This window comes from Silene latifolia, chromosome 4 (assembly GCF_048544455.1).
Source record: "Silene latifolia isolate original U9 population chromosome 4, ASM4854445v1, whole genome shotgun sequence".
Lineage (NCBI taxonomy): Eukaryota > Viridiplantae > Streptophyta > Magnoliopsida > Caryophyllales > Caryophyllaceae > Silene > Silene latifolia.
Window position 1 is genome coordinate 97,584,236 of NC_133529.1, and position 9,629 is coordinate 97,593,864.

Here is a 9,629-nt window from a genome sequence, read left to right on the forward strand (position 1 = left end):
CCTCCATGTCTGTACAGCTCACTGAAATTTTATTGTTCCTGCCATGTTTCCTGGCACAATTGAACTTGCTGCGACATTCTCAGTATAGTGATTGTGCTCATGCTGTGACTATTTTGGTGTGTATTGGTTCCACGGTAATGAAGTTAAGGGAGCAAGTTTTTGCCTTTCACTTATGTATTGGTCCTATGAATGCTCATGTTAGAGTCATTCTAATTTTTGACCCTGGTGGATATGATTATTGGCAAGAAATGATGCATAGACTAAAGGCATATGGGGGCAACAAATTCAATGAAAAGACATACAAAGACTGTCAGTTTTATTTCTTTGATCCAGGAGGGTTGCTGAGGATACAAGTCGTTGACGCACTAATGAGAAGAGTTTTTGATCCAGGTGGAAAGTGCCATGTTACGGCTTGCCTCAAGTATTGATTGTCTTAGATTCTTGAGGACAAGGATCATTTCAAGGGGCGGGTATTGATACACATCAAAATGAGACTAAGGGTAGCTTAGTCATTTATCCCTTCTGTTTCTTATTTCCCAAGTCATTAGTATCCTATATAAGAGCATTAAAAAGTCTTAATGAGCAATTAATGAATTTTATGAATGTATTTGTGAGATTTATCTCATTTCTTATAATGGAATCTAGGTGATTAATTCACCACAATTCTATTATAGGGGTAGACTATCGATCCTTGCAGTTGAACAGCTGCATTTCTATCTTTCTTTATTTCCGTCTCAATTTAGATTGTATCAGGCAGTAGGAATATAAAGAAAAAAGGAAAAAGGAAAGTAGTGAAGATAAAGAAATTGAGATTGGTTGAAGCGAAATTAGGGACACCAATTGAGTAAACCACCACATTTTGTTGTTGATTGATACGAGTAATAAGACCGCTTCCATTTCCTTCCTCTTCATTCAATATTCCTTTAAGTTTGGGTACGCTTTCTTAATCTCTTCTTCTTTTCAATTGTCCCTTGTTACTTTTTCTCACTTCTTTTGAGCAATCATCGTCTGCGCTAACTTCATCCTTGAATCATCATCATCATCACCATCTATCTACGTTTTGAGTCGATTATTACGTTATTTTCTTGTGCTATTTGGATATTTGATGTCATTTTGAATTGATAAAGTTATTGGATTGAGTGTTGCTCTTGCATTTTATTTTTGTGTTAAATCAATCAAGACATGGAAACTAATATAAAGGCATCAACTTGCATCCTGTTAATTAAGCAAAATCATTTTTTTTATTTGAAATGAAGTTACATTAGTAAAACAAAATTTACATGCTTGCTTAATGGCTTATTTCATAGTGGTGTTATGTTATGTATGAAATGTGTTGTTTTAGTTTAGAGTATCTTGTCCTTATTTTCAACATTATTAACCAGTGTCACCATGGCCGAGGATGATGGGAATAAGCCATTGTGGGAGATAGCTAAAGCATTCGAGGATCTGGCACTCGCTGTTAATTCCTAGGATGACTCTCATCTTGCAGTTGCTCCCTTTTCCCATGCTTGTACCCTTGTTTCCCCCATGTTCGGCTGTCTTGGCACTGACTTTAAGTTTACTGAGAGGGATTATGTTGCTAAGGTAACCTTGCTTCCTTATATTTAATAAACCAAGACTCCTTCTAAAAGGCAAACCCAAGACTTCCGACTTCATATTTGTATGAATTTTAAACAGGTTAAGGACCTTTGTAACGCCTCAAGGTCTATTTCTACGTTACAAGCAGTGTTGGAGCAAGACATCCAAGCAAAAACTGTACAAAAACCTGGTAGGCACACCAGAAACCTTTTGAGAGTTAAGCGTGGAGTCGACATGGTCAAAGTACTCTTTGAGCACATCATTGTTACTGAGTATGTATATCTTTCTCTTTATCCTCTTTTTATATCTATCTTTGTCTTTGTTTTCTACTCATACAACTTTAATTGACACAATGGCAGACTTGCAGTATGTCAATATCTTTTAAAATGCGGTCCAAAATGTATATAAAACAGTCTTCTAAAACATATATGGCCGAGGCTAACTGACCATAGACGTTTGGGGATTTTTTTTTTTGTCGTTAAAGTATATTGGATACCTTCAACATTTGAAGTATTGTCATTGTTGTTTATGTCAATACCTTCAACGTTCGTTTGTTTTTAAGAAATAGTTGATTGCTAATAAATATCCTTAACCCGTGTTTTCCAACTTCTACCTTATGCATACTTAGTGGTAAGACTGGTAACATACTATCCAACTGCTAACATTCTATCCTTCGGGGGGATTCATTTGACCTGCAAGACTGCAACCTTAAATTAATCTTGTTTAGTTGTTTACTTGGAAATGACGTTTAGGCTAATTTGCATGCAAATAACTCATAAGTGACATTGGTTAGCTGCTATTATTATGAGCAACTTAGAAGTGATGTTGGGATGGAAAAGCGTTACATCTCAGCATGCATTTCAGACAATACCTACCCCCCATTTTTTATCTATTTATTGCTGAAAACACCCTGGTGTTTGCAGGGGGGACTCTTTGAAAGATGCAGCTTCTAATGCTTATTATAAAGTATTTCCTCCATATCATGGTTAGGCAATCAGAAAAGTTGTTGCTGCTGGAATGTATATATGCTCTACCTACTAAAGCACAGTTGCTAAGGAAGCTTAACGAGGATGGTATGTCATCCTTTTTTTTTACCTTCTAAAATTTAAATTGAGAGTAGTTTTGTCATTTTTACAAGTACGTTTCAAATGATTTTAAGCAGTAGATTGCCATTTGTTGTGGCTTGGACACAGTTGAGTCGGTTGCTTTCCAACGAAATACTACTCTCGAGATGTTGTAAAACCATTTGTTGTGTATCTATCACTCATTGCGTGTAATGTTGTAAATTGTAATTGTAATGCGTATTGAGAATTAGTTTGTCCATCAGAGATTAGGATAAGATTTGCAGATTGGAAGAGAAACTTGTAGAAATAATGAAAATTATTGAGTAAATAGATTCCAAGTAGACAGATATGTTATTTTGTCGGTATATCGATCAGATGCGGTCTAATTTTGACTAATTTAGAACTGCTAATACATTGAGTTTTTAATGAGCATATTTATCATAATTATATGCCATATATTGGTGTGTTCTATGTGTTTAAGAGCCGCTAAAGAGTAAATAAAGGAGAAAAAATAGTAAATCATGCTTGCCATTTTAATTATGTACCCGGTATCAAATATTCACGGGAGTCCCGCTATAGACACTGATGCAAGCTTCATTTTTCTGCAGATGATGATTAAAATTTTTCGAAGTTCGATATATTTGCACTATGATGCGACTAAGTGCTAAGAATTGAAGGATTTTTATTTATGTTTTGCACATGGTAGCGTATTTTCGATATTTGTAGGCTATTAACAACATGATACGATTTTGTATTTTATTTCAATAGAATTTGTCCTAATGGTTCAAATTAAATCGGAAGGTTTTTCTTGTGTAAAAATTGCTGGAGTTTCTAAATTGTAACAAGTTTAATTCTTATGAGTTATACGATTCAATCGTGTAGGGTTACAATAAAAATAGAATATTTTAGAAAAAAAAAATAACAGGATCAAAGAGAATGGTTAGTACCATCACAACTGTTCTCTTTGAAAAGGTAGAACTAAGGCGCTAAAAAATCTAAAACTCTAACAAAGAGAACCATCTTATCAAAGAGACTGGTTCTTATATGCAACCGTTCTCTTAGATATATCAAAGAGAACGGTTCTAAAAGGCAATCGTTCTAATTGTTGTTACAAAGAGACCGGGTTGACTTGATTTCAACCGTTCTCTTAGATTAAAGAGAGCGCTTGGCCACATGACGGTCCAAACTATGTATAAGACCGGTTACCAACCGTTCTCTTTGATCATTTTTGTAGTAGTGCTTACACACCTAATATTTTGAGAAGACCAAAAGGAAAAGAATGATGCCAATTTTGGGCACCTTCCCCTCGACCCCAACCGGTTCTCCCTCCTTCTCTTTATGAGAATTTTGTTCTCATTTTACTACTTAGTCATTCATTTTACATCTCACACATGCAAATATACTCTTTATCTCCCATATCTCTCTCAAACAAGGTTTTTAGATTCACAAGCATTTGTTCATCCATTCTAATATCAAATAAAGATTACTAGTGTAGTAATAGTAATAATATTAGAATCATTTTAAGGATACTAGTATAATAATCTAGTCAATTAGTATACTAGTTTAAGGGTAAGTCTTGGGTGCAATCTAAGGAGTGACTTCTATACTTGGAGTCTTTGGAGGATCATCCAACACATTAAGCTCAAGAAAAAGTGAAGGAAGGTGACCTTACTTGTGCCCTATATTTCGAACCAACCAACAATGTAAGGAACATTGTTTTTCCTCATAAATCTTTTATTTTGTTATGTATGCACTAGATCTAAAGAACAAATAATTAAGATGTTAATTAGTTCACTATTAGAGGAGTCTACTAATAGGTATATAAACCTAACATATAGGACCCTCGCGACTGGGTCAGACCTTGACCCTGGGTGGTGGCCCTGCTAGTGAACCCACCTTGAGTCAGAGGAGACCACAGTGGTGCCCAATGGTGGCATGTGGTGGTGAGGCCGTGGTTGGTGGCAGGACCAAGGTTGGGTTGTGGGCAGAGGTGGCTCATGGTGGGAGTGTTTGTTGGAGGTATTGGTTGTCGGGTTTGGGTAGGACACGCGGGTGAAGGGTGTTAGTTCATGGGTTTGTTACATGGGTTAAGACCATGTGTTTGAAGGGTTTGTTTGGGGCTTTAAGACGGGTTTGATAAATATTAATTTACGTAATGATATAATTAATGTGATTATATATAATTAAAACAATTGAATTATAATTATTTTAATTATTTAAAATGAATAAAGTAATTAGTAATTATCATTATAATATTGTATTAAGTGACAGATTTGAGGTGGAATATTTCTGATTATTCATTCGACTGCGTAATTGGACTTTAGTTGCTGAGGTAGGTTATCTACTCAGCTGGAATATAATTTGTGTTATTTGTCATCTGAATGTTATTTGGAGGATGGATATTAATTGTTGAATGTTTAGCGATGTGAATTTTATTTATTAATCCATTGATTGAATATTCATGTTGCATATATTTATATTGTTAATAGGTTAATGTGTGAATACCCCGGTCCAGGGATTGGCGGATTGAATGGGTGTCTCGGTGTTATTATTGGGTGTCTCAGAGTTATGATTGGGTGCCTCAGAGATGTAAATTGATTATTAGAGCATTTGTATATCTTGGTTGCTATTATTATTTGTATTGTATTCTTGTTGTTTAGATATTCGTACTCAACTGTTTGGTTGATAGTGTATTCGTTAAACACTTGTGATGAACCAAGTATTGGGGAGCAGATTGACTGACAGGTACTAAAGAATAGCTAACTGGGAGCTTGGGACGTGAGATGGATGATGATGGACCTTATAGAAGTCTAGCTCACTTAGACAGTTTATTAAATACTTCACTTATTTTTATTTCGCTGCGTAGTAAATTGTATTATTATAATTTTAACTTAATCAGTTTGACATTTGTAATGAGACCATTAATGGTTGATTTATATAAAGTACTTTGGTTTGTTATCTTTGTTATTCACTGCCTCGGAAAACCGTGCTAAAAGATCCTGAAGAAATGGGGGTGTTATAGAATGTAACAATTGGGAATTTAAAGAAGGAAAACGAGCATGGTATGTATATGAGTAAACATATGAGTGTAAGAGAGAGTCTAAAATAAAGGAGAACGAGTGAGCTTGGTGAGAGAGATGAGAATCATATTAGCATAACGAAGGTGATGATAACGGTAAAGACCTCTAGAGAGCGCATGAGAATCGAGGATGAGACTTTAGGAAGTAAACAGAAAGGAGAGAGAGTGAGGTGAATTTTGGGGACGAACTCTTTTTAAGGGGGAAAGATTGTAATACCCCATAGTTTAGAAGACCTATATTAGGTCGAGTAGAACTGAGTACTCGACCGAGTAGAGCCCACTCGACCGAGTGAGGGGTCCAGTGAGACCTGTAACCTTGGGAAACATTCTGATATTGAGTCACTCGACCGAGTGGCGAATCACTCGACCGATTGGATCCTCACTCGACCGAGTGAACGGGGCACTCGACCGAGTGCCATGTTGTTGTCCAACTTTTGCACGGGATTGTGGTAGGTGGCCTATCACTTTCTAATCCCTATTTTTCAGATTTCCTCTCATATTCTCTCAAAAACCGTATCCTCTTATTGTAACACCCCCCACACACCAAGTTGCCTTACCAAGACCATCCTAGCACATGGAGATTCTACCATCTCGGTTACCCGAGGCATATTAATCAAAGTAGACCATAAAGAAACGTACTTTAACTAAATAAGTTTAATGTGCGTACAACAAAACCAAACTGAAAGTAAAATACAACTGTTCTTAAGACTGCAAACCAACTAAGTAGCACTATGCCAAATCTGGCAATCAATAAGGAGCGTATCACAACGGTTTAATGCATTTAATAGCGACACTTAGATTACCGTTTTTTAAATATTGGCGGAAACCTAGACTGCGATAATGAGAATAACGGTTTCCCACGAAAACCATTGTTATTATAATGTGACGACGGCTACTTAACAAACCGTTATCAAAAACGATTAACGGTTTCCAAAAGCTCGTTATAAAATCTCTCATATCAACGATTGTTAGACTACCGTTACCAGTTTAAGAAAACGGCATTTCAAAAACCGTTACTAAATTAGCACCAGCAACGGTTTGTGGTACCCGTTGTTATGTTATAGATACGGGTTTCTTGTAACCGTTATCATTTTCAATTATGAAAGAATGGTTATTCAATTCAACCGTTGTCACTATTTGATTAGATTTCTCAGTTTGACCACTGCATGCAAAACTTTATCAGAACTTTAATAAATATTCAATTTGACCAATAATATTCAATTTGACCAAAATAATTCTATAAATATGTCTTCATAATGTTTTAGGTCAAAATCAAAATTATCGAACATTTAATTTTTAATTTCTCTCTAAAAAAATATGGCTGATGTATCGGAGCGACAATCACGTTCTCGTTACGCATCGCCTTTTACTTGCATTCTCCATAATCTCCCGGTTCGTTATGATGTGAATGGAAAGGGTTTAAACCCTAATTTTGGGTGGTTGACGCAAATGCTTCATGACTCCGGTTACACTGGGGTTAAAAAAGTGTACCCTGTTTCTACAAATAAGCAAGGTTTTGTAGGCTTCGCTTTTATCGAGTTTGACGAAGCCAACTGCCATGATAGTTTTCACCAGGCAAGAAAATTAGGGGCTAGATTTGCGGGGAAAGATGCGAGGAAAGAGGACTTCTATTCGGATGCTAGACAAAAGGGCCCTTATCTATGGGTTGCAACCCATGTTGATCATCATCTGCTTACACATTACAGGAGGCATCACATTCCTGCCATCGTGCCTATGTCATGGGAGAAAGAGGACATTCCACTTGCGCTGCCCGCTGATGATGAAGAGTCGATCTACGACTTGATCTATGCCGAAATTGGGCATGAAGACTATCCTAATACTTTATCATATTCTAATTAAGTCTTTAATTATTATCTGACATTATGAGTTGTATTTTGATTATGGTGGTTATTTGAATTAAAGTTTAATTATTTATGTTATTTGTTACGTTTTAATTAAGTCCTTACACTCAAAGTCAATCCACCTAATAAAATATTATAATGACTAACTTTCTACTTATAATAATAAAAAAGAATGGAAACGGCATAATAAGATAATAAGAATTGGAACCGTTATAATAATAAGACAAAATGATAATGGTTCTTTGTTAAGCCGTTATCATATTACATATATCAACAACAGTTATTTTAAAGGTGTTGTCATATTACACCAATCAACTACGGTGTTTCTTAAAACCGTTATAAAAACAGATCCATTGTGAAAACTGAAAAGTTTGTGATTTTATTTTACCAATTCATGCCCTATTATTATTGGTTGTTTGACCATTATTAACCTCATGCATGCATGCACAATTACAACGGTTCTTATACGAACCGTCTTAGATTATGCAACTCTAAAAATAAATGAAATTTCAAATGTATTAATAATAGAATGACTGATGGTGAACAAGTCATCTTTGCCGTCGTCGCCGTAATTAATCTTTATAGCTTAAAAAAGGTAATCTCATTTTCATAGCTATTGGCTTATATATGGGTCATACTTGGATGATTGATGGTGAAATTGGTGATCCCAATTATAATGATGGAATTGCTGAATTTTACAATTTCGTTAGTGAAAATTTTCATCTCCACTCATCAATCCCCTGCCCTTGTAATAGATGTGGTAATATTAGGGTTTTGCCTATCCTAGATGTCAAAATACACTTAGAAAAGAATAGTTTCAGTAGAGATTATAGATGTTGGATTTTTCATGGAGAATTAGAGGATGAGGATGAGGAATCTGATGTAGAGGTAAATAATCATACACCTGAAGCTGCTGGTTTATATATAGGGGACGGGGGATATGATGTCTGTGTAAAAAATCATTCACCTACACTGAAGTTGTTTTAGGTGAGAAGTTTGCTGAAGATGATGGATTCGATGATTTTGAAGCTACCGATGATGGGGAAATAAATGCTGATGATTTAATTGAGAAGTTGAGTCAATCCGAAATGCCTTTATTTACTGGTTGTAAGAAGTATACCAAATTGTCCGCGGTGGTAAAGTAATATAACTTAAAGGGGGCAAATAGGTGGAGTGATAAGAGTTTTATGGATCTTCTAGTATTGCTATGTGACTTGCTTCCTGACGTTAATGTTCTTCTGAGTCGGACGTATGAGGCTAAAAAAATGATTAGACAATTGGGCATGGAATATGAGAAAATACATGCTTGTCCAAATGATTGCATATTATACCGTAAAGATTATGAGAAATTATCATATTGTTCGCGCTGCTCTGTATGGCGTTATAAGACTAAGGAAGGGATCCCAGCTAAGGTGTTGCGGTATTTTCCAATAATACCAAGATTCATAAGGATTTATTTGAATGAAGAATATGCAAGAATGTTGACTTGGCATAATAGTGGAAGGATTAAAGATGGAAAGTTAAGATACCCAGCGAATGGTCAACAGTGGAAAGAGTTTGACGCTAAATATCCGGACTTCACCAAAGAAGCAAGAAACTTACGTCTAGCGCTCTCCCTAGATGGAATGAACCCTCATGGAAACATGAGTACCCAACACATTACTTGGCCAGTTGTGTTGGCCATCTATAATTTGCCCCCATGGGTTTGCATGAAAAGGAAGTATCTGATGTTGTCTTTGTTCATATCTTGCCCTTGACAACCTAAAAATGACATAGATGTATATTTGGAACCACTTCTAGATGATCTGAATATTCTATGAGAAAGAGGGATACCAGTGTTTGATGGTTATAAGAAGGAAAGTTTCAATCTGAGAGCTATGTTATTGTGTACAATAACTGACTTTTCGGCGTACGACGATCTTTCTAGACATACTGTACATGGGAAAGAGGCTTGCCCATTGTGTGTGTGGGGGGGGGGGATGTTGAATCAGAATATTTGAAGCATTCTCGCAAGCATGTGTACATGGGAAATCATCGATGGTTATG

General features: G+C 35.9%; 1 pseudogene; it reads left to right on the forward strand.

Moving 5' to 3' along the window:
- Nucleotides 1-1,389: 1,389 nt before the first annotated feature.
- Nucleotides 1,390-3,261, forward strand: LOC141651811 (accelerated cell death 11-like; annotated as a pseudogene).
- The last annotated feature ends 6,368 nt before the right edge of the window (nt 3,262-9,629 follow it).